The sequence below is a fragment of the Entelurus aequoreus genome, linkage group LG14, assembly GCF_033978785.1.
Source record: "Entelurus aequoreus isolate RoL-2023_Sb linkage group LG14, RoL_Eaeq_v1.1, whole genome shotgun sequence".
Classification (NCBI taxonomy): Eukaryota; Metazoa; Chordata; class Actinopteri; order Syngnathiformes; family Syngnathidae; genus Entelurus; species Entelurus aequoreus.
The window spans coordinates 29,663,240-29,687,879 of record NC_084744.1 but is presented as its reverse complement, the minus strand read 5'-3'; the positions used below and the strand labels follow the sequence as shown (position 1 = coordinate 29,687,879).

Below are 24,640 nucleotides of genomic sequence, written 5' to 3'. Positions count from 1 at the left end.
AATAGTTTAACAGTAATAAAATATTCTTATATGCTATAAGTGACCAGACGTCCGAGATCAAAACTGGGAATATAATCCCAGAGAAGAGGGGAAAAACAGTCAGCTATTTTTAAGTTGAAGAAACAATATGATTAGGTTATATAAACATGCGTATATTCTACATAAACAATGTATGAATACATTAGATATCTATATATCTTATAGACTGTATCTCTGTTGCTGCAGCAGCAGAGTTTATTATGTCTTGACACTTTGTATTGATACTTTGTATTACATTCTTCCCTTAAATGATAATGTTTACAGTGATTGTTTTATATGTATTTTTTATGTATGTCGCTTTGGATAAAAACCTCTGCCAAATACTTTAACACAGTGGTCCCCAACCACCGGTCCGCGGTCCGGTACCGGTCCGTGGATCGATTGGTACCCGGGCCGCACAAGAAACAAAAAAATACAAAAAATTATTATTACTATTTTTTTTTTTATTAAATCAACATAAAAAACACAAGATACACTTACAATTAGTGCACCAACCCCAAAAATCTCCCTCCCCCATTTACACTCATTCACACTCATTCGCACAAAAGGGTTGTTTCTTTCTGTTATCAATATTTTTGGTTCCTACATTATATATCAATATAGATCAATACTGTCTGCAGGGATACAGTCCCTGCCATTTTAAATGCACTTGTTTTAATAAATAAATACAGCGTTTTAAAAGCATACACAATCTGTGTAAATATATTAGTCTGTGGTTAAAAGGACTTGAAAGGACTCGAAACTTAAAATGCAGGACTTGGGACTTGACTTGAGACTTTCCAGTCTTGACTTTGGACTTGACTCGGGACTTGCCTGTCTTGACTCGGGACTTGACTCGAGACTTGAGGGCAAAGACTTGAGACTTACTTGTGACTTGCAAAACAATGACTTGGTCCCACCTCTGTCCGACAGTATAGCGTGGTTAACGGTGTCAAAGGCCTTCTGAAGGTCCAGCATGACCATGCCGCAGTATTTGCCCGCGTCCACCTCATGTTTGATGTGGTCGGTCAGATAGAGAAGGCATGTGTCAGTGGAGTGGTTAGTTCTGAAGCCGGATTGGAATTTGTACATGAGTTTATTAGTGGCAAGGTAACTATTGAACTATTTTTTCCATTACTTTCGAAATCAGTGACATGCGGTGAGGTTCATGGCTGGTGAGGCACTGACTTCATCACAGTCAGATTTACAAACATATGAACCCTAAAGAGTATCTTATTCACCATTTGATTGGCAGCAGTCAACGGGTTATGTTTAAAAGCTCATACCAGCATTCTTCCCTGATTGGCACTCAGCATCAAGGGTTGGAATTGGGGGTTTAATCACCAAAATGATTCCCGGGCGCTTGGCCGCTGCTGCCCACTGCTCCCCTCACCTCCCAGGGGGTGATCAAGGGTGATGGGTCAAATGCAGAGAATAATTTCGCCACACCTAGTGTGTGTGTGACAATCATTGGTACTTTAACTTTAACTTTAACTTGGAAAGAATGCCGACTTCCCCCCCCTGCAAAGTCTGGGACACTAAATAAGGCACCCTTGGAAATAATGAATTTGTTTGTGGGTGCAATTGCGGCAGAAGTCCACAGGAGGGCTCTAACTCCCGCTGTCTATTTTAGATGTCATGTTGCCTTTTCTTTCCCAGCTCACCTGTCAGTCATCCTCGGGGCCTTTTTGACCTTTGCCCCATGTCGATCTCCCTGAGCCTTGCCCAAGTCACTCACAGAGAGGGAATTTTAAATTTGTTTGGCTTTTTCCCCCCACATTTTGGGTCTGTTGCAGCCGGTTGACCTTTTGGCTTCTGGGCCTGCTAGAAGGCCTTGCCTACCACTGTGAGTCATCCGGGGGGGTATTTTCCACTGTTGTCACATTTTTGCTCCACCGGGGACTTGTGGAACTCATTATTATTATTGACCATTTTTGTCATTTTGGGCCGTTTTTTCCCTTTTTCTTCCCAGGTCACCTGTCAGTCATCCTGGGGGCCTTTTTGACCTTTGCCCCATGTCGGCTCTCCCTGGGCTTTGCCCAAGTCACTCACAGGGAGGGAATTTTCTTTTTTAATTTGGCTTTTTTCCCCACATTTGGGTCTGTTGTTACCTTTTGGCCTTTGGGGCTTACAGTATTTAGGCCTTCCCTACTGCTGCTCGTCATCCGGGGGAGTATTTTTTTAAACGTTAGTCCACAAGAGGGCTCCAACTCCCCGGTAACAAATGCTGGACTCCTCTGCCTCACCAAAATACGCCAAACTGTTTAAAAAGTTTCCCAGCAAGAGGGCTCCACCTCCCCAGGAACACCTGCTGGAATCCTCTGCCTCACACAAATAAGCCAAACTGTTTAAAAAGATGAACCCCAAAGGCCTCCAATTCCCAGAAATTACCTGCTGGACTCCTCTGGCTCACACAAATATGCCAAACTGTCTGAAAATAGGCCCCCGAAAGGCTCCCATTCCCGGGAGCACCTGCTGAAACCCTCTGCCCCACCAAATACGCCAAACTGTCTGGAACTTGTGGGACTTGAGCCGGGTACCGTATTTTTCGGAGTATAAGTCGCTCCGGAGTATAAGTCGCACCGGCCGAAAATGCATAATAAAGAAGGAAAAAAACATATATAAGTCACACTGGAGTATAAGTCGCATTTTTTGGGGAAATGTATTTGATAAAAGCCAACACCAAGAATAGACATTTGAAAGGCAATTAAAATAAATAAAGAATAGTGAACAACAGGCTGAATAAGTGTACGTTATATGAGGCATAAATAACCAACTGGTATGTTAACGTAACATATTATGGTAAGAGTCATTCAAATAACTCAGTGACGTGCAGTCAGGGGAGGCAGGTGAGGCGGGGCCTCACGTGCCATCATGGAAAGAAAAAAAATGTAAAAAGGAAAAAAAATAAAATTGTTATATGTATCCAGTGATTATACTATAAAGTTATTTTCCATTTAACTTCACCAGTTTTAGATTATTTTTATTCAAAATCGCTGAATTTTCACATTTGCCGTTCAAATACTGAGAAGAGACTTGCGGTGAGTCACCCGCCAGTTGAACCTCACCATGGATTGCGCAATGACTCGGCTAACTGCTGGCCTGCTGTGCAGAGAGACCGTATTGCTATATGAATTATATTATACATTTCCATAGTTTAGTTAGCTGAGGTATATCATGTACAGTTTATTTTGTCAACAACTGTATGTGTGTAACGTATTTCTTGTGCTGAGCAATCATAAAACTGCTACGAAGACGCACTGGGTGAGGCTCGCAGTAATCCCGCCTCCTGGTGGTAGAGGGCGGTAGTGATCCCAGAGATCATTCTTGCGACTACTCGGCTGCAGAAGAAGTGACAACAAGCAGCAACAGTTAGCAGCGATCATTTATTTTTTCTCTCGCCTGGACTTTTACCATGGAGGATTAATATCTAAAATAAAACAGTTTTCTAAACTGGACTTTCAATCGAAGCAGGAGGTAATAATTAAAGGAAGATCTCCATCGAGACAGAGAGACTTTTAAAACTGAAGAAAGATAAGGAAGACTTCTATAAACAAGTTATCGATGCTTTTGTTCAAAAGGAGCTGCGCATGGACTTCATTTATAAGTAAAGGTAAGACCATAACGTTTTTTTTTATTAAATGTGCTTTGTTGTGTGCTACAGTTTGTATGTGTAAAGTTAAAGTTAAGTTAAGTAGCAATGATTGTCACACACACTAGGTGTGGTGAAATTTGTCCTCTGCATTTGACCCATACCCTTGTTCACCCCCTGGGAGGTGAGGGGAGCAGTGGGCAGCAGCGGCGCCGCGCCCGAGAAGAATAATTTTTGGTGATTTAACCCCCAATTCCAACTCTTGATGCTGAGTGCCAAGCAGGGAAGAATGCTGGTATGAGCTTTTAAACATAACCCGTTGACTGCTGCCAATCAAATGGTGAATAAGATACTCTTTAGGGTTCATATGTTTGTAAATCTGACTGTGATGAAGTCAGTGCCTCACCAGCCATGAACCTCACCGTCCGTCACTGAAATAACTATAACATATAGAACATGCTGTCACTCCTAATCGCTAAATCCCATGAAATCTTATACGTCTAGTCTCTTACGTGAATGAGATAAATAATATTATTTGATATTTTACGCTAATGTGTTAATAATTTCACACATAAGTCGCTCCTGAGTATAAGTCGCACCGCCGGCCAAACTGAAAAAAACTGTGACTAAAAGTCCGAAAAATACGGTAGTTATTTTAAACAAAATTGAGACTTTTGAACATCTTCTTCCCCGACTTCCTGTGCGTCTTTCCTGGGTGTATTTTGGACATTTTGCGCATCCCGGCTGCCGGCGGGACTTGTGGGACTTGAACCCGGGTAGTTATTTTAAACAATATTGGGACTTTTGAACATTTTGGCCGCCTTTTCCCCTCTTTTTCCCTCTTTATCGTTTTTTCAGATCTGTGTTGAGTTCCTTTGACTTTCCCATTAGAAAGTCAAGACATCCATGACATTATATCCTTCACAAGTGTGTGTAAACTTTTGACCACGACTGTACATACACATGCATATGTGTGTATGTGTATATACTGTACATGTATATGTAACAATCCTATATATGTACCGTATTTTTCGGACTATAAGTCGCAGTTTTTTTACAGTTTGGCCGGGGGTGCGACTTATACTCAGGAGCGACTTATGTGTGAAATTATTAACACATTAGCGTAAAATATCAAATAATATTATTTAGCTCATTCACGTAAGAGACTAGACGTATAAGATTTCATGGGATTTAGCGATTAGGAGTGACAGATTGTTTGGTAAACGTATAGCATGTTCTATATGTTATAGTTATTTGAATGACTCTTACCATAATATGTTACGTTAACATACCAGTTGGTTATTTATGCCTCATATAACGTACATTTATTCAGCCTGTTGTTCACTATTCTTTATTTATTTGAAATTGCCTTTCAAATGTCTATTCTTGGTGTTGGCTTTTATCAAATACATTTCCCCAAAAAATGCGACTTATACTCCAGTGCGACTTATATATGTTTTTTCCCTTCTTTATTATGCATTTTCGGCCGGTGCGACTTATACTCCGGAGCGACTTATACTCCGAAAAATACGGCGTATATTAATAATATATATATATTTATATGTATATAGAAGTGTGTGTGTGTGTTTACATAACATGTAAAAACTGAGCCAAAGTTATTTTTTTTTGGACTGGAAATGACACAAGAAAGTAGCACAGACATGTTAGGGGCCCAAATGAAAAACATTGTGCCATATCTATTTTAATAATCATTTAGATCTCCCTGAGAGCCAGTGTCCTCTGCAGTGGACATTGTTTTTTTAGAGATACACATTTTGAGAAGAGAAAAAAATTGCCTCTTAGGCAAAACACAAATGTCTACTGCAGTGGACACACAAACATCCCTTTGGTGTAAGGTTTACATGTCAATTCTTCCTAGCTTCTATTGCAATTCATACGTGGCGAAGTTGGGAGAGTGGCCGTGCCAGCAACCTGAGGGTTCCTGGTTCAATCTCCACCTTCTACCATCCTAGTCACGTCCGTTGTGTCCTTGAGCAAGACACTTCACCCTTGCTCCTGATGGGTCCTGGTTAGCGCCTTGCATGGCAGCTCTCGCCATCAGTGTGTGAATGTGTGTGTGAACGGGTGAATGTGGAAATAGTGTCAAAGCGCTTTGAGTTCCTTAAAAAGGTAGAAAAGCGCTATACAAGTACGACCCATCTTAAAACTATTTTGTATACTCTAGCCCAGTGGTTCTTAACCTGGGTTCAATCGAACCCTAGGGGTTCGGTGGAGCCTCCGCCGCTGAGGTCAAGACATACCCAACTCATCGTGCAAAACAATCAATAAAAATTTCTCCCTATCTGCGTATTATAGATACCCCCCAAACAATTTTCCCTCTAATTTTCCATCTGATTTGCAGGTGTGTAATTCATACTTGCCAACCCTCCCGTTTTTAGCGGGAGAATCCCGGTATTCAGTGCCTCTCCCGACAACCTCCCGGCAGAGATTTTCTCCCGACAAACTCCCGGTATTCAGCCGGAGCTGGAGGCCACACCAGCTCAATGCGGACCTGAGACTGAGTGGGGACAGCCTGTTCTCACGTCCGCTTTCCCACAATATAAACAGCTTGCCTGCCCAAAGACGTCATAACATCTAGGGCTTTTAGAGAGTAGAGTGCACAACTGCGCACACAACAAGGAGACGAAGCAGAAGAACGAGGAAATTACAGACATGGCGGCCGAAATTATATACTCATCATGAACGGAGAAGTTAAACAGGACAATACTGCCATCTAATGGATAGCCACCGGAACACTGAAATTCAAGTATTTTTTTTTCTTTTCTATATAATTAAAATAAATATATATATATATATATATATATATATATATATATATATATAGCTAGAATTCACTGAAAGTCAAGTATTTCATACATATATATATGTATATATGAAATACTCGAGTTGGTGAATTCTAGCTGTAAATAACCACGCCCCCAACCACGCCCCCCGCCCCCAACCACCCCACCCCCCACCCCCGACCAAAGATGACAGTTTGGAGAAACGTATGGACCACATCCTCCGTTGGATCTTAGCCAACAAGTCAAACCTCAAACAGGAGGTGTTGTCATCCTCGTCTTCATCGTAAGAATACTACACTAACCAATATTTTCGTTAGATCAGGGGTGTCCAAAGTGTGGCAGGGGGGCCATTTGGGACCCGCACCTAATGTTTTCGCGGCCCATTAGACATTCTAAATCAATGGTTCTTAACCTGGGTTCATTGTACCATGAATTGATTACCGTATTTGTCGAAGTATAAGTCGCACTGGAGTATAAGTCGCACCTGCCGAATATGCATAATAAAGAAGGGAAAAAACATATATAAGTCGCACTGGAGTATAAGTCGCATTTTTGGGGGAAATGTATTTGATAAAAGCCAACACCAAAAATAGACATTTGAAAGGCAATTTAAAATAAATAAAGAATAGTGAACAACAGGCTGAATAAGTGTACGTTATATGAGGCATAAATAACCAACTGGTATGTTAACGTAACATATTATGGTAAGAGTCATTCAAATAACTATAACATATAGAACATGCTATACGTTTACCAAACAATCTGTCACTCCTAATCGCTAAATCCCATGAAATCTTATACGTCTAGTCCAGTGGTTCTTAACCTGGGTTCGGTCGAACGCTGTGTGTGTGTGTGTGTGTGTTTTGGCAATGCTTACTTAATGGGGACATGGCTCTGTTTACACAGTCATCTTTAGGGGACCTCTGGCGGTATGGGGACAAAAAAACAGGTCCCCTAAAAGGAAACCTTTTTAAATCATAGTCAGATCCATTCTGAAGATACCTAAGTGATTTTTAAGCTTTGGCCCATAAAACATGTTTACTGGTTAGTTTGAGTGTGAGACATTTGCACAGCAGCCCCCTTATCGAGCTGTTGATGGTACTGCACTCGAAGTCAGTCCACATATATAATTCTTTCTTGCCGTGACCCGCCATTTTTCCTATATGCCGCCTCCGGAAATGACGTTTTGGATGTTTCGGATTGGCTAAAATGGTCTTAAGTCCTAGGCTACAGCGCCCCCAGTATTTTGGCATGTGTATGACACTCAGTGTATGCGTTTGCTTGGGGACAGAGATAGTTTATTAAATTCGCACGTGTGGCTGGAGATCTTGTTAAGACCTTAGTTTAGGCGGTGGCTCTTTGTTGTTAAGGCGGCCGCCTTAACAACAAAGTTAAAGTACCAATGATTGTCACACACACACTAGGTGTGGTGAAATTTGTCCTCTGCATTTGACCCATCCCCTTGTTCACCCCCTGGGAGGTGAGGGGAGCAGCGGGGAGCAGCGGGCAGCAGCGGTGCCGTGCCCGGGAATAATTTTGGTGATTTAACCACCAATTCCAACCCTTGATGGGTTGGAAGGGAGGGAGGTAATGGGTAGGGATGATACTCGAAACTGATTTTCCCGGTTGTTCAATAAGAAAAGAACCGAGTCCTCGGACTCGAATCCCTTTTTGAGAACCGGTACCCGTTACCGAGACCACTATAGTAAAGAAAAAGAGTTGGTTCTTTATTCGAATCCCTGGGACCAATCCCGTCCCGACCAGAAATGCTCCGTGTGACATCACAAGAAATGACGTCACGTAGCTCAGTCATTAGGCGCAGATAGCGAAAGCAGGAAAACAATGGACGGGAAAAAGCGCTCCAAGGTGTAATAAAGTTCAAAACAAAAGGTATAATCCAATGAATAACTTTACTGAGAGATTTGAGCAGGGTACAAACACATGACCAACACTTTTACGACCAACCGGAAACATAGCAACCAGGCTAGATACGCACCTCCTTTACGGCAGCTGTCGCAACGTTCTTAAAGCAACCGCAGCACATACATATATATACAACACATCTCCCTTTTTTAACTTTTGTTTTTCTTTCCTTGTAAACAAAACAAAATCACACTGTATATGTGTTGTCTGTCTAATTATAAATAATGCAGACGAGGCGTGTTGGCTGAGTTCTTGACGTTTACTTTCACAGCGTGCTCATAACCTCATTCTTAGCTGCCGGGTGGCGACATGCAACAACACTTTTCGGGGCTACCGCGCATGCTCGTCACTCCCGTTGCATGCTGGGTAGTGTAGTTGTTATATTCCTAGCTCATAACATCTTTCCCCCTATAAAGAAATAATGTTAACTCAATAAAGTTTATTTCTTTTTTTAGCTTTAACTTTTCATTTTTTAGCATTGTAACCACATTTGCAAACAACTTTTCTCTTCATAGAATTTTCTTTCAATAAAGAAATAAAGTGCAAAAATGTCAAAGCATCATAACAAACAGTTATGTTCCAATAGCAGCAGAAGTGCACTTTTTGGAGAGCTGTATTATTTTCAGTTTTGTGCCCAAGGGACTGATTTTATTTAACACTATATTATTATTTATACACCTATAGTGATCACAGAGACAGGTTGTTTTTGTGTTACTGTATATATTTGTTTTTCTGAAAAATCTCATTTAATATACTTTGGGTAACAACAGTCAATATTTATTTTATTTTATTTTTTTAGGGGGGTAACAGTCAATATTTATTTATTTTATTTTATTTTTTCAGGGGGGTAACAGTCAATATTTATTTATTTATTAGATCACATTTTTTTCTTATATAATAAAAGTGAGCTTTTGTTAAACCAAATATTGTGTGTTTTTTTCCATATACAACAACCCATCTGGACTCGATAAGAGAATCGATAAGGAATCGGTTCGATAAGAGGATTCGATTATAGGCTCGAACTCGATAATTTCTTATCAAATATCCCTAGTAATGGGTCCCATTTTTATAGTCTTTGATATGACTCGGCCGGGGTTTGAACTCACAACCTACCGATCTCAGGGCGGACACTCTAACCACTAGGCCACTGGGAAACCCTGGTGTGTAGGATTTAAAATAAAAAATATCGAAATGTAAAATATCAAAATGCGCCCGGCAGGCTTTGATTTTTTTTAGTGTGCGGCCCTCAGCGGAAAAAGTTTGGACACCTGTGGGTTACATGATACATTTAATGCATCTTAACTTTTTCTCTCTCCTCAGAGCTTTGGATTTTGACTTTGTGACGACCCGTGGCCGCTTGACACACTTGTTGACGACACCATATCAAAAAAATTAAATCTGGTCGCTGGCCGTCACCAAGTTCCGAGGAACGCTTTACATCAATGAAGTAGAAACAGAAGCTGCTCGCCAACGTAAAGCCCCTTGCATTGGCAGACATGAAAGGAGCGTATAGTGGGGGTACAAGTTTGAGCAGTACATGTGTTCAGGTAGGAGGGTCTATTTCAGGGGTCCCCACAATTCCTCTCTCTGTCTTCTTGTTTTTTCTTCTTCTTGCACTAAACCCTAAATATATCCAAACATTTCATAGAATCAAACATAAGTGGGGCAACAAGAAAAATATCCCACAATTATCTTTTGTAAAGTAAATGTGGACAACAGACATGTGCATCTACAGTCGTGGTCAAATTGTAAAGAACATAATGTCATGGCTGTCTTAAGTTTCCAATAATTTCTACAACTCTTATTTTTTTGTGATAGAGTGATTGGAGCACATTATTGTTGGTCACAAAAAACATTCATGAAGTTTGGTTCTTTTATGAATTTATTATGGGTCTACTGAAATTGTGACCAAATGTGCTGGGTCAAAAGTATACATACAGCAATGTTAATATTTGCTTACATGTCCCTTGGCAAGTTTCACTGCAATAAGGCGCCTTTGGTAGCCATCCACGAGTTCTGGTTGAATTTTTGACCACTCCTCTTGACAAAAGAGACCCAACTCACCACCAGGTGGTGATCGGTAGAAAGCTCCGCCCCTCTCTTCACCCGAGTGTCCAAAACATGAGGCCGCAAATCCGATGACACAACTACAAAGTCGATCATGGAACTGCGGCCTAGGGTGTCCTGGTGCCAAGTGCACATATGGACACCCTTATGTTTGAACATGGTGTTCGTTATGGACAATCTGTGACGGGCACAAAAGTCCAATAACAAAATACCGCTCGGGTTCAGATCCGGGCGGCCATTCTTCCCAATCACGCCTCTCCAGGTTTCACTGTCGCTGCCAACATGAGCGTTGAAGTCCCCCAGTAGAACGAGGGAATCACCCGGGGGAGCACTCTCAAGTACTCCCTCGAGCGAATCCAAAAAGGGTGGGTACTCTGAGCTGCGGTTTGGCGCGTAAGCGCAAACCACAGTCAGGACCCGTCCCCCCACCCGAAGGCGGAGGGAAGCTACCCTCTCGTCCACCGGGTTGAACTCCAACATGCAGGCTCTGAGCCGGGGGGCCACAAGAATTGCCACCCCAGCCCGCCGCCTCTCACTGCCGGCAACGCCAGAGTGGAAGAGAGTCCAGCCCCTCTCGAGAGAACTGGTTCCAGAGCCCTTGCTGTGCGTCGAAGTGAGTCCGACTATATCTAGCCGGAACTTCTCCACCTCGCGCACTGGCTCAGGCTCCTTCCCCCCCAGCGAGGTGACGTTCCACGTCCCAAGAGCTAGCTTCTGTAGCTGAGGATCGGACCGCCAAGTGCCCTGCCTTTGGCTGCCGCCCAGCTCACTTCTCACCCGACCTCTATGACCCCTGCTATGGGTGGTGAGCCCATTGGAGGGGGGACCCACGTTGCCTCTTCGGGCTGTGCCCGGCCGGGCCCCATGGGGACAGGTCCGGCCACCAGGCGCTTGCCATCGTGCCCCACCTCCGGGCCTGGCTCCAGAGGGGGGCCCCGGTGACCCGCGTCCGGGCGAGGGAAATCTGGGTTCCTTGTTTTTATCTTTCATTGAGGTCTTCGAGCTGCTCTTTGTCTGATCCCTCACCTAGGACCAGTTTGCCTTGGGAGACCCTACCAGGGGGCATAAAGCCCCCGGAAAACATAGCTCCTAGGATCATTGGGACACGCAAACTCCTCTACCACGGTAAGGTGGCAGCTCAGAGAGGAGCAAAATTTGGTGCAGTTCAGCTAAATTTGTTGGTTTTCTGACATGGACTTCTTTCTTCAGCATTGTCCACACGTTTAAGTCAGGACTTTGGGAAGGCCATTCTAAAACCTTCATTCTAGCCTGATTTAGCCATTCCTTTACCACTTTTGACGTGTGTTTGGGGTCATTGTCCTGTTGGAACACCCAACTGCGCCCAAGACCCAACCTCCGGACTGATGATTTTAGCTTGTCCTGAAGAATTTTGCATTGTCCCAGTTACTCTCTGTAAAGCACCAGTTCCATTAGCATCAAAACAGGCCCAGAGCATAATACTACCACCACCATGCTTGACGGTAGTTACGGTGTTCCTGGGATTAAAGGCCTCGCCTTTTCTCCTCCAAACATATTGCTGGGTATTGTGGCCAAACAGCTCAATTGTTGTTTCATCTGACATCACATGGACAAAGATAAGACTTTCTGGAGGACATTTCTGTGGTCAGATGAAACAAAAATGTAGCTGTCTGGCCAACGATAAATATCTCCATATCAACAGGAACAACAGAATTAAATTGAAAAATGCTTTGGCAGTGTTTTATATTTCAAGATAGCTGATTCGCTCATTTTGCTGTCAATCAAAAAGGGATTCAGCCCAGACCACAACACCAGGGGGAGCTCCACTAACCACGTTAAACCCAGATTCCGATCTAACAAAGGCCTTAACTCATTCTCTTTCTATGCCACATCAATGTGGAATGCGCTCCCAACAGGTATAAAAGAAAGGGCATCTCTATCCTCCTTCAAAACCGCAATAAAAGTTCACCTCCAGGCAGCTACAACCCTAAACTAACACCCTCCCCGGATTGCTAATAATCAAATGTAAACAATCAAATGCAGATACTTTTTCTTATGCCTTCTGATCTCTCTCTCTCTCTCTCTCTCTCTCTCTCTCTCTCTCTCTCTCTCTCTCTCTCTCTCTCTCTCTCTCTCTCTCTCTCTCTCTCTCTCTGTCCACTACTTGCTGTACATATCCTACCAAGTCAGACCTACACTGTTTCAATATCCATTTCTCTGTTCTCAATCGTTGATGACTGATGATAATCAACCAAACCTAACCCCCCCCTCCACACCCCGGATTGTAAATAATGTAAATAATTCAATGTGATTATCTTGTGTGATGACTGTATTATGATGATAGTATATATATGATAGTATATATCTGTATCATGAATCAATTTAAGTGGACCCCGACTTAAACAAGTTGAAAAACGTATTCGGGTGTTACCATTTAGTGGTCAATTGTACGGAATATGTACTTCACTGTGCAACCTACTAATAAAAGTCTCAATCAATCAATCAAAACAGGTCATCCAATCATCATGCGAAAGCCCGGTGACCCCCTTTCAATCACTCTTATTCATTCGCTCACCGCCCATGGGCGGGACATCGTCGAGTACTCATCCATTATTGTCTTGTTTGGCTGCAGCACTGTGAAGCTCCCACATCAATGAAACACATTGTCGCCAAAGTAGCTGATTCTAAACAAAAGTAAAACACATCCTACGCATTTATTCAATGAAATGCATACACAAAATAATATATTTGACCACTATTTTTTATATTTTAGGGTAAGCTAAACTTCCCTTGCAGTCTTTAGCAATCGCCACTGCTGTACGTCTGGCATCACAAGTTAAAAAAATACGGGTAAGAGAAGTCGGCAAGTCAGATCCATAACTTCAGGACAAGGATTGGCTCTTAGGGCTGGGTGGGTCTGGCTGTAGTGCAAAGTGGGGCTTGCGCGTCCCGCCGCTGGAAAGACGCCAAGCCACCAACCCCCTCGTCTTACCGCCGAGGCTCCAGACACTGGCATGCGTCTTATCATGGTTAATCAAAGTTTTTCAGTGGCCACATTTTTGGCGCATCAGTAGTTAATATAGGCTATATATCCATTCATACAAAATATCCCTTTAATTTGTTCACACTTAAGAAAATTCGAACTTTTAAGGTGTGGCGGCTTCAATACAATACAATACAATGATTTGCAAATCCTTTTCAAGCCATATTCAATTGAATGCACTACAAAGACAAGATATTTCATGTTCAAACTCATAAACTTTTTTTTTTTTTGCAAATAATAATTAACTTGGAATTTCATGGCTGCAACACGTGCCAAAGTAGTTGGGAAAGGGCATGTTCACCACTGTGTTACATGGCCTTTTCTTTTAACAACACTCAATAAACGATTGGGAACTGAGGAAACTAATTGTTGAAGCTTTGAAAGTGGAATTCTTTCCCATTCTTGTTTTATGTAGAGCTTCAGTCGTTCAACAGTCCGGGGGTCTCAGCTGTCGTATTTTACGCTTCATAATGCGCCACACATTTTCGATGGGAGACAGGTCTGGACTGCAGGCGGGCCAGGAAAGTACCCGCACTCTTTTTTTACGAAGCCACGCTGTTGTAAGACGTGCTGAATGTGGCTTGGCATTGTCTTGCTGAAATAAGCAGGGGCGTCCATGAAAAAGACGGCGCTTAGATGGCAGCATATGTTGTTCCAAAACCTGTATGTACCTTTCAGCATTAATGGTGCCTTCACAGATGTGTAAGTTACCCATGCCTTGGGCACTAATGCACCCCCATACCATCACACATGCTGGCTTTTACACTTTGCGTCGATAACAGTCTGGATGGTTCGCTTCCCCTTTGGTCCGGATGACACGATGTCGAATATTTCCAAAAACAATTTGAGATGTGGACTCGTCAGACCACAGAACACTTTTCCACTTTGCATGAGTCCATCTTAGATGATCTCGGGCCCAGCGAAGCCGGCGGCGTTTCTGGGTGTTGTTGATAAATGGCTTTTGCTTTGCATAGTAGAGCTTTAACTTGCACTTACAGATGTAGCGACCAACTGTATTTAGTGACAGTGGTTTTCTGAAGTGTTCCTGAGCCCATGTGGTGATATCCTTTAGAGATTGATGTCGGTTTTTGATACAGTGCTGAGGGATCGAAGGTCACGGTCATTCAATGTTGGTTTCCGGCCATGTGATTTCTCCAGATTCACTGAACCTTTTGATGATATTACGGACCGTATATGTTGAAATCCCAAAATGTCTTGCAATTGCACTTTGAGAAACGTTGTTCTTAAACTGTTTGACTATTTTCTCACGCAGTTGTGGACAAAGGGGTGTACCTCGCCCCATCCTTTCTTGTGAAAGACTGAGCATTTTTTGGGAAGCTGTTTTTATACCCAATCATGGCACCCACCTGTTCCCAATTTGCCTGCACACCTGTGGGATGTTCCAAATAAGTGTTTGATGAGCATTCCTCAACTTTATCAGTATTTATTGCCACCTTTCCCAACTTCTTTGTCACGTGTTGCTGGCATCAAATTCTAAAGTTAATGATTATTTGCAAAAAAAAAAAAGTTTATCAGTTTGAACATCAAATATGTTGTCTTTGTAGCATATTCAACTGAATATGGGTTGAAAAGTATTTGCAAATCATTGTATTCCGTTTATATTTACATCTAACACAATTTCCCAACTCATATGGAAACGGGGTTTGTAAATCCCCGGTCTATTCGATTGTTTTGTACTCTGGTTTTGTTCTGTTACAATTGATATACTATTTTTCCCTGAAAATACCATTGACGGTTTACCGGATACAAGTGGCGTGATCAACGCTATTGAGGCCTTCTACGTCGTTGTCAGGACTGGGTCTATGGCGTGGTTTGTTCTCCCAGAAGGCAATGGAAAATTGGCGCGTGCGAGACGTGAATTTAAATACATTTTTAATTCTAACTAAAAAAAAAGTACAAACAAAAGGCGCTCACAGCGGAGATAACAAACTTGGCAATAAACACAAAACTTGCACAATGGCAGAAACTATGATCAATGAAACAAAAACACTAACTGTAGCATTAATAAACAAAAAACTTACTTTGACAAGAAAAGGGCATGGATCGTAATGGTGTGTAGAGAGTGTGTCAAGAGTGATGTCGCCAGGCCGACTGCTTGGCAACAATGGCCTTAAATACTAGTGACATGATTAGTGAAAACGTGAGACAGGTGCGTGACATGAGGATGTGAACCAGGTGAAACTAATGGTTACTATGGTGACAAAGCAAGGGAGTGAAGACAAGAACTAAAAAGTGTCCAAAAACCAAGCAAAACAAAAACATGATCAACACAGACATGACAATCGTGGTCCAAACCCGTCTCGCAGATCACAGTCTCCTGTTCTCTGGTGAAGTGGATTGCCGAGATAAAGATCCTAATGCCCCGGATCCTCCAGCCTGGTACATTGAGCTGAAGACAACAAAATGTCTCAACGCTAAAAATCTGCGTGACGAATTCTACAGGTTGGCAATGCTTAGGAATGGGTACCAAATTTGGTACTTTTACAGATACTGTCTGAATTTCGTTGGTAGTACCAGGTACGATTCACGTAAAGTCAAAGGGTACCATATTTCCATACATTTGTTCCACGTGGTATTACTGTATGTCTGGTTGCAGACTCGGTAGTGGCTCAAACACTCGCAGAAGACTGCCTTTAGATAATGTTGCAATTTGCACTAATTGAGGTTGATTTGTGTCTTTAAGAAAGCTTTTTGTTTTACATTGAATTTATGTAACTTAACTACATCAAATTATGCTGACAATTTTATTAAACATAAATTCAATGTTTTAAAATTCAGTGTACCGGTATACAAAATCTCTAAAGACAGGCACATTTAACTCAATGCCTACAGACTACTTCCTGGTTATGGAAACACACCTTTGGACAAACTGAAATGAATGCGTACATGCAAATGGGATGTAGAAGTGTAAGAAGTGTATCATTATCATGTGTAAAAAAAAATTTTTAAAATGTGTTTTTAAACAAACTACCACCAAATGAATACAAATATAGGTGCAGTTGAGTATCGGTATCAATTCACACTTTGCTTTAACCGATCCAAACATGACAAGTGTGAACGCTGCACGGATCAAATAGACCGTCTGGTGTCAAGCTCCATCAAGTTGAATGGGAAGCGTTGGTTTTCATCCAGGATGTCTCTATACATGCTGCAAAGAGGAATGGGCGAAACTGCCCCAAGATAGGTTTGCCAAGCTTGTGGCATTGTATTAAAAAAGACTTGAGTCTGTACTTGCTGCCAAAGGTTCATCAACAAAGTATTGAGCAAAAGCTGTGAATACTTATGTACAGTGATTTTTAAGAACCGAGCAGCGGAGCAAGCCTCGTAAGGGCGATGCAGAGCACCGCAAGGGCCCTATTAAAATTGCTGTGTTTTTTATCCTATACGTCTGCGATGATGAGCAGAGCTGTGAGTCTTCCGCTGCACAGCTGTTAGTAGTAGCCCTCCCCTCCCCCTCACGAAGCAGACGCTTCCAGGAGCTGAAAGAGCTGTTGGTTGGTGACGTCCCCGCGGTGGGCTCCATAGGAGCCATCACTGGACTAGCAGGAAGAGGCCGGGCTGGGGTACGAGCTGGACGTGGCTTCATCGGTAGACTCACTTGAGACAAGGCAGATGGTGGCGTCGGAGGACCCACATGAAACGAGGCAGATGGTTGTGTCGGCAGACCCACTTGAGATGAGGCAGGAAGCAGCGTTGGAAGTTCCACTGGAAGAGTGGGAGGTGGTGGCACAGCGCAGGATGCGGCGGCCGTGCCGAAGTGAGAAGGAGCGAGCTTGCCGTGGGTTGGAACCGCATAAACCTGGCTTCATATACTCCAAGACATGTGCGGTCCAAAACCTCAGCTCCATGTCGCCGACAGGCGTTTTCGCAAGGTCACTTTCTGTCTCGAAGATTCTGTCACATACTCGCATGGCTGCGGTAGTCGTGACCCCAAGAAGCATGAGACAGGAGGATGACGTGCAGGTAAAACACGTATATCATTATATTCAACGCAGGATGAGCAGTCATGCACACAGCGTGCAGCTAACAGTAACAGAAACAATCCTCGAGCCCTGACAAAGGGCCGTGCAGGCATTTATAGAAGCCGGCTAATTGAGAACCACTACCCGGTGTGGCCAGGCTGCCAATCAGCGGCAGGTGAGGGGAAAGAGTCATGCAGGAAAAAGAACCAGAAAAAAGAGCGCAACACAGGAAATAAACACAAACTAAGGAAACATAAGGTGTGATGTGACAGATCGTCACATCAACAAAGCAACCAAGATAGCCGACTTCGTCCTAGGCTGCCCACCACAAGCTCTTGGCCAATGTCCAGTCCACACGGATTAGCGAGAATCCATCCAAAGAGACAGAAGTGTCCGATACATGCCCACTCAGCCAGGGTTCAGTGAAGCTTGTCTATCCCGATCCAAAGAGACAGAAGTGTCCGATACATGCCCACTCAGCGAGGGTTCAGTGAAGCTCGTCTATCCCGATCCAAAGAGACAGAAGTGTCCGATACATGCCCACTCAGCCAGGGTTCCGTGAAGCTCGTCTATCCCGATCCAAAGAGACAGAAGTGTCCGATACATGCCCACTCAGCCAGGGTTCAGTGAAGCTTGTCTATCCCGATCCAAAGAGACAGAAGTGTCCGATACATCCCCACTCAGCCAGGGTTCAGTGAAGCTCGTCTATCCCGATCCAAAGAGACAGAAGTGTCCGATACATGCCCACTCAGCCAGGGTTCAGTGAAGCTCGTCTATCCCGATCCAAAGAGACAGAAGTGTCCGATACATGCCCACTCAGCCAGGGTTCCGTGAAGCTCGTCTATCCCGATCCAAAGAGACAGAAGTGTCCGATACATCCCCACTCAGCCAGGGTTCTGTGAACCTCGTCTATCCCGATCCAAAGAGACAGAAGTGTCCGAAACATGCCCACTCAGCCAGGGTTCAGTGAAGCTCGTCTATCCCGATCCAAAGAGACAGAAGTGTCCGATACATCCCCACTCAGCCAGGGTTCAGTGAAGCTCGTCTATCCCGATCCAAAGAGACAGAAGTGTCCGATACATGCCCACTCAGCCAGGGTTCAGTGAAGCTCGTCTATCCCGATCCAAAGAGACAGAAGTGTCCGATACATGCCCACTCAGCCAGGGTTCGGTGAAGCTCGTCTATCCCGATCCAAAGAGACAGAAGTGTCCGATACATCCCCACTCAGCCAGGGTTCAGTGAAGCTCGTCTATCCCGATCCAAAGAGACAGAAGTGTCCGATACATGCCCACTCAGCCAGGGTTCAGTGAAGCTCGTCTATCCCGATCCAAAGAGACAGAAGTGTCCGATACATGCCCACTCAGCCAGGGTTCCGTGAAGCTCGTCTATCCCGATCCAAAGAGACAGAAGTGTCCGATACATGCTCACTCAGCCAGGGTTCCGTGAAGCTTGTCGATTCCGATCCAAAGAGACAGAAGTGTCCGATACATCCCCACTCAGCCAGGGTTCAGTGAAGCTCGTCTATCCCGATCCAAAGAGACAGAAGTGTCCGATACATCCCCACTCAGCCAGGGTTCAGTGAAGCTCGTCTATCCCGATCCAAAGAGACAGAAGTGTCCAATACATGCCCACTCAGCCAGGGTTCAGTGAAGCTCGTCTATCCCGATCCAAAGAGACAGAAGTGTCCGATACATGCCCACTCAGCCAGGGTTCAGTGAAGCTCGTCTATCCCGATCCAAAGAGACAGAAGTGTCCGATACATCCCCACTCAGCCAGGGTTCAGTGAAGCTCGTCTATCCCGGTCCAAAGAGACAGAAGTGTCCGATACATGCCCACTTAGCCAGGGTTCAGTGAAGCTCGTCTATCCCGATCCAAAGAGACAGAAGTGTCCGATACATGCCCACTCAGCCAGGGTTCCGTGAAGCTCGTCTATCCCGATCCAAAGAGACAGAAGTGTCCGATACATGCTCACTCAGCCAGGGTTCCGTGAAGCTTGTCGATTCCGATCCAAAGAGACAGAAGTGTCCGATACATCCCCACTCAGCCAGGGTTCAGTGAAACTCGTCTATCCCGATCCAAAGAGACAGAAGTGTCCGATACATCCCCACTCAGCCAGGGTTCCGTGAAGCTCGTCTATCCCAATCCAAAGAGACAGAAGTGTCCGATACATCCCCACTCAGCCAGGGTTCCGTGAAGCTCATGTATCCCGATCCAAAGAGACAGAAGTGTCCGATACATGCCCACTCAGCCAGGGTTCCGTGAAGCTTGTCGATTCCGATCCAAAGAGACAGAAGTGTCCGATACATGCCCACTCAGCCAGGGTTCAGTGAAGCTCGTCTATCCCGATCCAAAGAGACAGAAGTGTCCGATACATGCCCACTCAGCCAGGGTTCCGTGAAGCTCGTCTATCCCGATCCAAAGAGACAGAATTGTCCGATACATGCTCACTCAGCCAGGGTTCCGTGAAGCTTGTCGATTCCGATCCAAAGAGACAGAAGTGTCCGATACATCCCCACTCAGCCAGGGTTCAGTGAAGCTCGTCTCTCCCGATCCAAAGAGACAGAAGTGTCCGATACATCCCCACTCAGCCAGGGTTTAGTGAAGCTCGTCTATCCCGATCCAAAGAGACAGAAGTGTCCAATACATGCCCACTCAGCCAGGGTTCAGTGAAGCTCGTCTATCCCGATCCAAAGAGACAGAAGTGTCCGATACATGCCCACTCAGCCAGGGTTCAGTGAAGCTCGTCTATCCCGATCCAAAGAGACAGAAGTGTCCGATACATCCCCACTCAGCCAGGGTTCAGTGAAGCTCGTCTATCCCGATCCAAAGAGACAGAAGTGTCCGATACATCCCCACTCAGCCAGGGTTCAGTGAAACTCGTCTATCCCGATCCAAAGAGACAGAAGTGTCCGATACATCCCCACTCAGCCAGGGTTCCGTGAAGCTCGTCTATCCCAATCCAAAGAGACAGAAGTGTCCGATACATGCCCACTCAGCCAGGGTTCAGTGAAGCTCGTCTATCCCGATCCAAAGAGACAGAAGTGTCCAATACATGCCCACTCAGCCAGGGTTCAGTGAAGCTCGTCTATCCCGATCCAAAGAGACAGAAGTGTCCAATACATGCCCACTCAGCCAGGGTTCAGTGAAGCTCGTCTATCCCGATCCAAAGAGACAGAAGTGTCCGATACATGCCCACTCAGCCAGGGTTCAGTGAAGCTCGTCTATCCCGATCCAAAGAGACAGAAGTGTCCGATACATCCCCACTCAGCCAGGGTTCAGTGAAACTCGTCTATCCCGATCCAAAGAGACAGAAGTGTCCGATACATCCCCACTCAGCCAGGGTTCCGTGAAGCTCGTCTATCCCAATCCAAAGAGACAGAAGTGTCCGATACATCCCCACTCAGCCAGGGTTCCGTGAAGCTCATGTATCCCGATCCAAAGAGACAGAAGTGTCCGATACATGCTCACTCAGCCAGGGTTCCGTGAAGCTTGTCGATTCCGATCCAAAGAGACAGAAGTGTCCGATACATCCCCACTCAGCCAGGGTTCAGTGAAGCTCGTCTATCCCGATCCAAAGAGACAGAAGTGTCCGATACATCCCCACTCAGCCAGGGTTCCGTGAAGCTCATGTATCCCGACGCCCAACGCTAAAAGCGCCGCAGCCCTGTCTCCTCCTGCGCATCTCTTCCGGTTTCTACACGCGTTCTCCAGCAGCCTGTCTCTGGCGCAAACAAAGCCACGGCTTCCCCTGAGGCGCATCCTAAAGTTCCCAAAAAAGCACCAAAAAGCAGGGCAGAAGCCACGAAAGTGTCACCCCTTGTTGCACAGTCCTGAAGAGGGCCGATTCAAGAAACATAGAAAAAACAAGAGGGAAACACCACAAACACAAAGGGGGAAAGACAAGAGCCCTGAGCTCCTGCGGTCAGCAGCCACTACAGCGGAGCCATCTTTTTGTTTCATGGCTCTACCAGCCAAAAATTATTAATTTCGTCCAATGATTAAAAAAAATACCAGTATAAGCGATAATTACCAAAACCAATCTTTTACATTTTTTAGTCCTTACTAGAGTACCAAAACAAAAATGTGGATGCAGCCTAGTAGATCTTATTTCGCTTTGTTCTCTGACTCATTTGATTTCTTCTCAGGTATAAGCTCAACCATTGGTGGGCACAGTCCTACCTTCTCGGAGTCCCTCGCATCGTCACAGGCTTCCGTAATGACGACGGAATTGTTGAGTCTGTGAAGACTTTTGAAGTCAGCGATATTCCTAAGATTGCTGAGGTACACTGTTGTTGTTGTTGTTGTTAGATGTCATTGCAATGGGAAACAAAGAGTAACTTTATTTGTATCTTTTGAGCAGCGTGAGGTCAAATTCTGGAAGCCAAACGTCTGGAAGCCAAATGTCTGCATGAACTTCTGCAGCAAATTCCTGTCTTTTGTCAAGAAGGTGGCGACCGAAGACGATCCCTGGTGAGACCTTTTGTTAAAAAAGATACAACTTTAGCCTGTTAACAGGATTTCTCTCTATTGCAGTGTGGTATATCTATTCTCCAGGGAAAAGGGCTCCGATGTGACCTACTCTGTTCACAGGAACTCATCCTATTCTTTCCTGCCCGACTGGTACGTGAAGGAAATGGATTAAAAATGCACACCCTCAGTACTAATTTACGCTTAGCAATAAATAATTACAACTAATCTAAACAACATGGCACTATAAGCACATTTTACTCATCTATACCAGTCTCTTAGCATGTTCAATGGATTCATGTGTGGTACATCTAGGTCAGTGGTTCTTAACCTTGTTGGAGGTACCGAACCCCACCAGTTTCATATGCGCATTCACCGAACCCTTCTTTAGTGAAAAATAAAATGGTTTTTTTTCAAATTCAAGACAAAGTTATTTGTTTTTGGTAACACTAGTATGGGGAACATATTCTAAGTAACAAAGACTTAATTTAGAGTTATTTGGTTAGGGTTAGAGCAGGGGTGGGCAATTAATTTTTACCGGGGGCCGCATGAGCAACCCGAGCACTGCTGGAGGGCCACATCGACAATATTTCAATTAAATTTTGCTCAATATTATTTTTGATATATACCGTAAGATACATAATAATTATAATAATAATAATTAATAATAATAGTAATACTTCAACATAGTGTGTGTAACAGCATTCCATGACTAATATAAATAAATTAACATTAATAATAAATGACAGTAAAATAAGCACACGTATGACTGAGGAGTCATAGTGTAACTTTGTGTGGTGTTTGAGTTGTCCGACTTTTTGTTGGCCATAAACGCACCAGTGGTTTAGTGCTATGCGTGTTGGTGACAGATGACAAGTTGGTTTTGGCCTGGTTTGTACAGCAGAAAATGACTAGTTTTTCGAGATAGAAGTGTTTTACTTATGTTTTTGGTGTGGTTATGTCCGAATATAAACTGTTTTGCTCAATAAAGTGATCGATATAATTCCTGGCCTCGAAGCATCTGGATAGACGTTACAATAATTGAACGGTGTTCAATTGAACGGTGTTGACGAACACCGTTAGGGCCGCTTGTTGTCACTGTCACTCAAAGTTGCATTGCAAAATTACATAGAATAAATATGTTTATTTTGTTTAGAATTCAGATGGGATTTGATTTGGTGCGGGGCATATATTTGCTGCGCGCAGCAGACGCTTGAGCAGTGCGCAATTGCGCAGGCGCGCACCTTAGAGGGAACGTTGCATGGCAGTCCATGTCTTGTTGGAAACACGCCATTCTTCATCAACTTTTCTCTTTTTAGCGTCTCGGGTGTAAACCGTGCATCACTTGTCGCTGCATGTGCACCTTCACTCGCAGGTTACACACGGACACACGCCCATAAATAATACTTTTCAAAATAAAAGCAGCACAGTTGTATTGCGCGCACGACATAGATGTTTTTTCAACTTTATTTTGTAATTAATGATTGCAGCTGTTCACATTCACTCACAATCACGCACACGCATACGTCCACACGGAAGTAATACAAATAACGATTTTCAAAACAAAAGCAGCACTGTTGTATTGCACACTCGACATAGATACTTTTTAAAATGTATTTTGTAATTTATAATTGGCCTCACGCGGGCCGGACAGGGACGCACAAAGGGCCGGATGCGGCCCGCGGGCCGCAGAATGCCCAGGTCTGGGTTAGAGGGTTAGGGCCAGGGTCATAATAAGGCCATGCCGAATAAGGCATTAATAAGTACTTAATAATGACTAGTTAAGAGCCAATATGTTACTAATTTGCATGTTAATAAGCAACTAATTAATGGTGAATATGTTCCCCATACTAAAGTGTTACCATGTTTTTTTACTGGTGCACAAAAGGAACCGTGCATGAACATCACCTTGTTCAAAGAACAAAACCAACACAGTGCATAAACTCACAATCAATCAATCAATCAATCAATGTTTATTTATATAGCCCTAAATCACAAGTGTCTAACAAATTAAGCACCTGCAAATCAGTCTGACTTCTGCTGTTGCCGTATCCGTAATACGCCGATAGGGAGAAGTTGTTATGTACACGATGAGTCGGGTGTGTCTTGACCTCCGCCGAACCCCTGTGGCCGACTCACCAAACCCCTAGGGTTACATCGAACCCAGGTTAAGAACCACTGATCTAGGTGTTCATTACGATCGCTCTCTGCAAAATTTTCATTTTGTATACCAGTTGGAACATAAAAAATCTGACAAATTCTATAGTTGTCTTACTTCTGTCTGCCCGAGTTAAAAAGTGAGCTCCAAATCACAATCAGTAGACACAATTTATTCCCCCCTTGATATTATTAAAATAAATAATAAACAACACACTAAAAGTTTTTGTTTGGTTTACAGAATGCATTTTACACAATGTGTTTTAATAATTATAATCACCAAGGGAGGTCTGAAGTAAAGAAAAAGTATTCAGCTTATGTAGAGCAAAAACAGCCCCTCCCACCCAGAAAGAAATGCAGCTGCTACTTCAAAACGGACAAGTACTGGCCAAAACAGCTCTGTGAGCCGACAAACAGTAGCCTTTAAGACAAAACAAAGAGTTTACTAGCGTACATAAGAAAAAAAAAACAAAGAGTTCACATGGGAAAGTGTTAGCTGCTTTAAATATGACTATGGATTAAGAAAGAACACTTAAAAATGTATCATTCTCACACTCTCAAAGTCTGCAGTTAGTAGTAATCAGTGCCCATCCATCCATTTTCTACC

The 24,640-nt window shown here is 43.8% G+C and overlaps 1 pseudogene; it reads left to right on the top strand.

Annotated features, from left to right (window-relative positions):
• Window positions 1-2,033: 2,033 nt before the first annotated feature.
• On the top strand, window positions 2,034-22,247 carry LOC133664273 (decapping and exoribonuclease protein-like; annotated as a pseudogene).
• The last annotated feature ends 2,393 nt before the right edge of the window (window positions 22,248-24,640 follow it).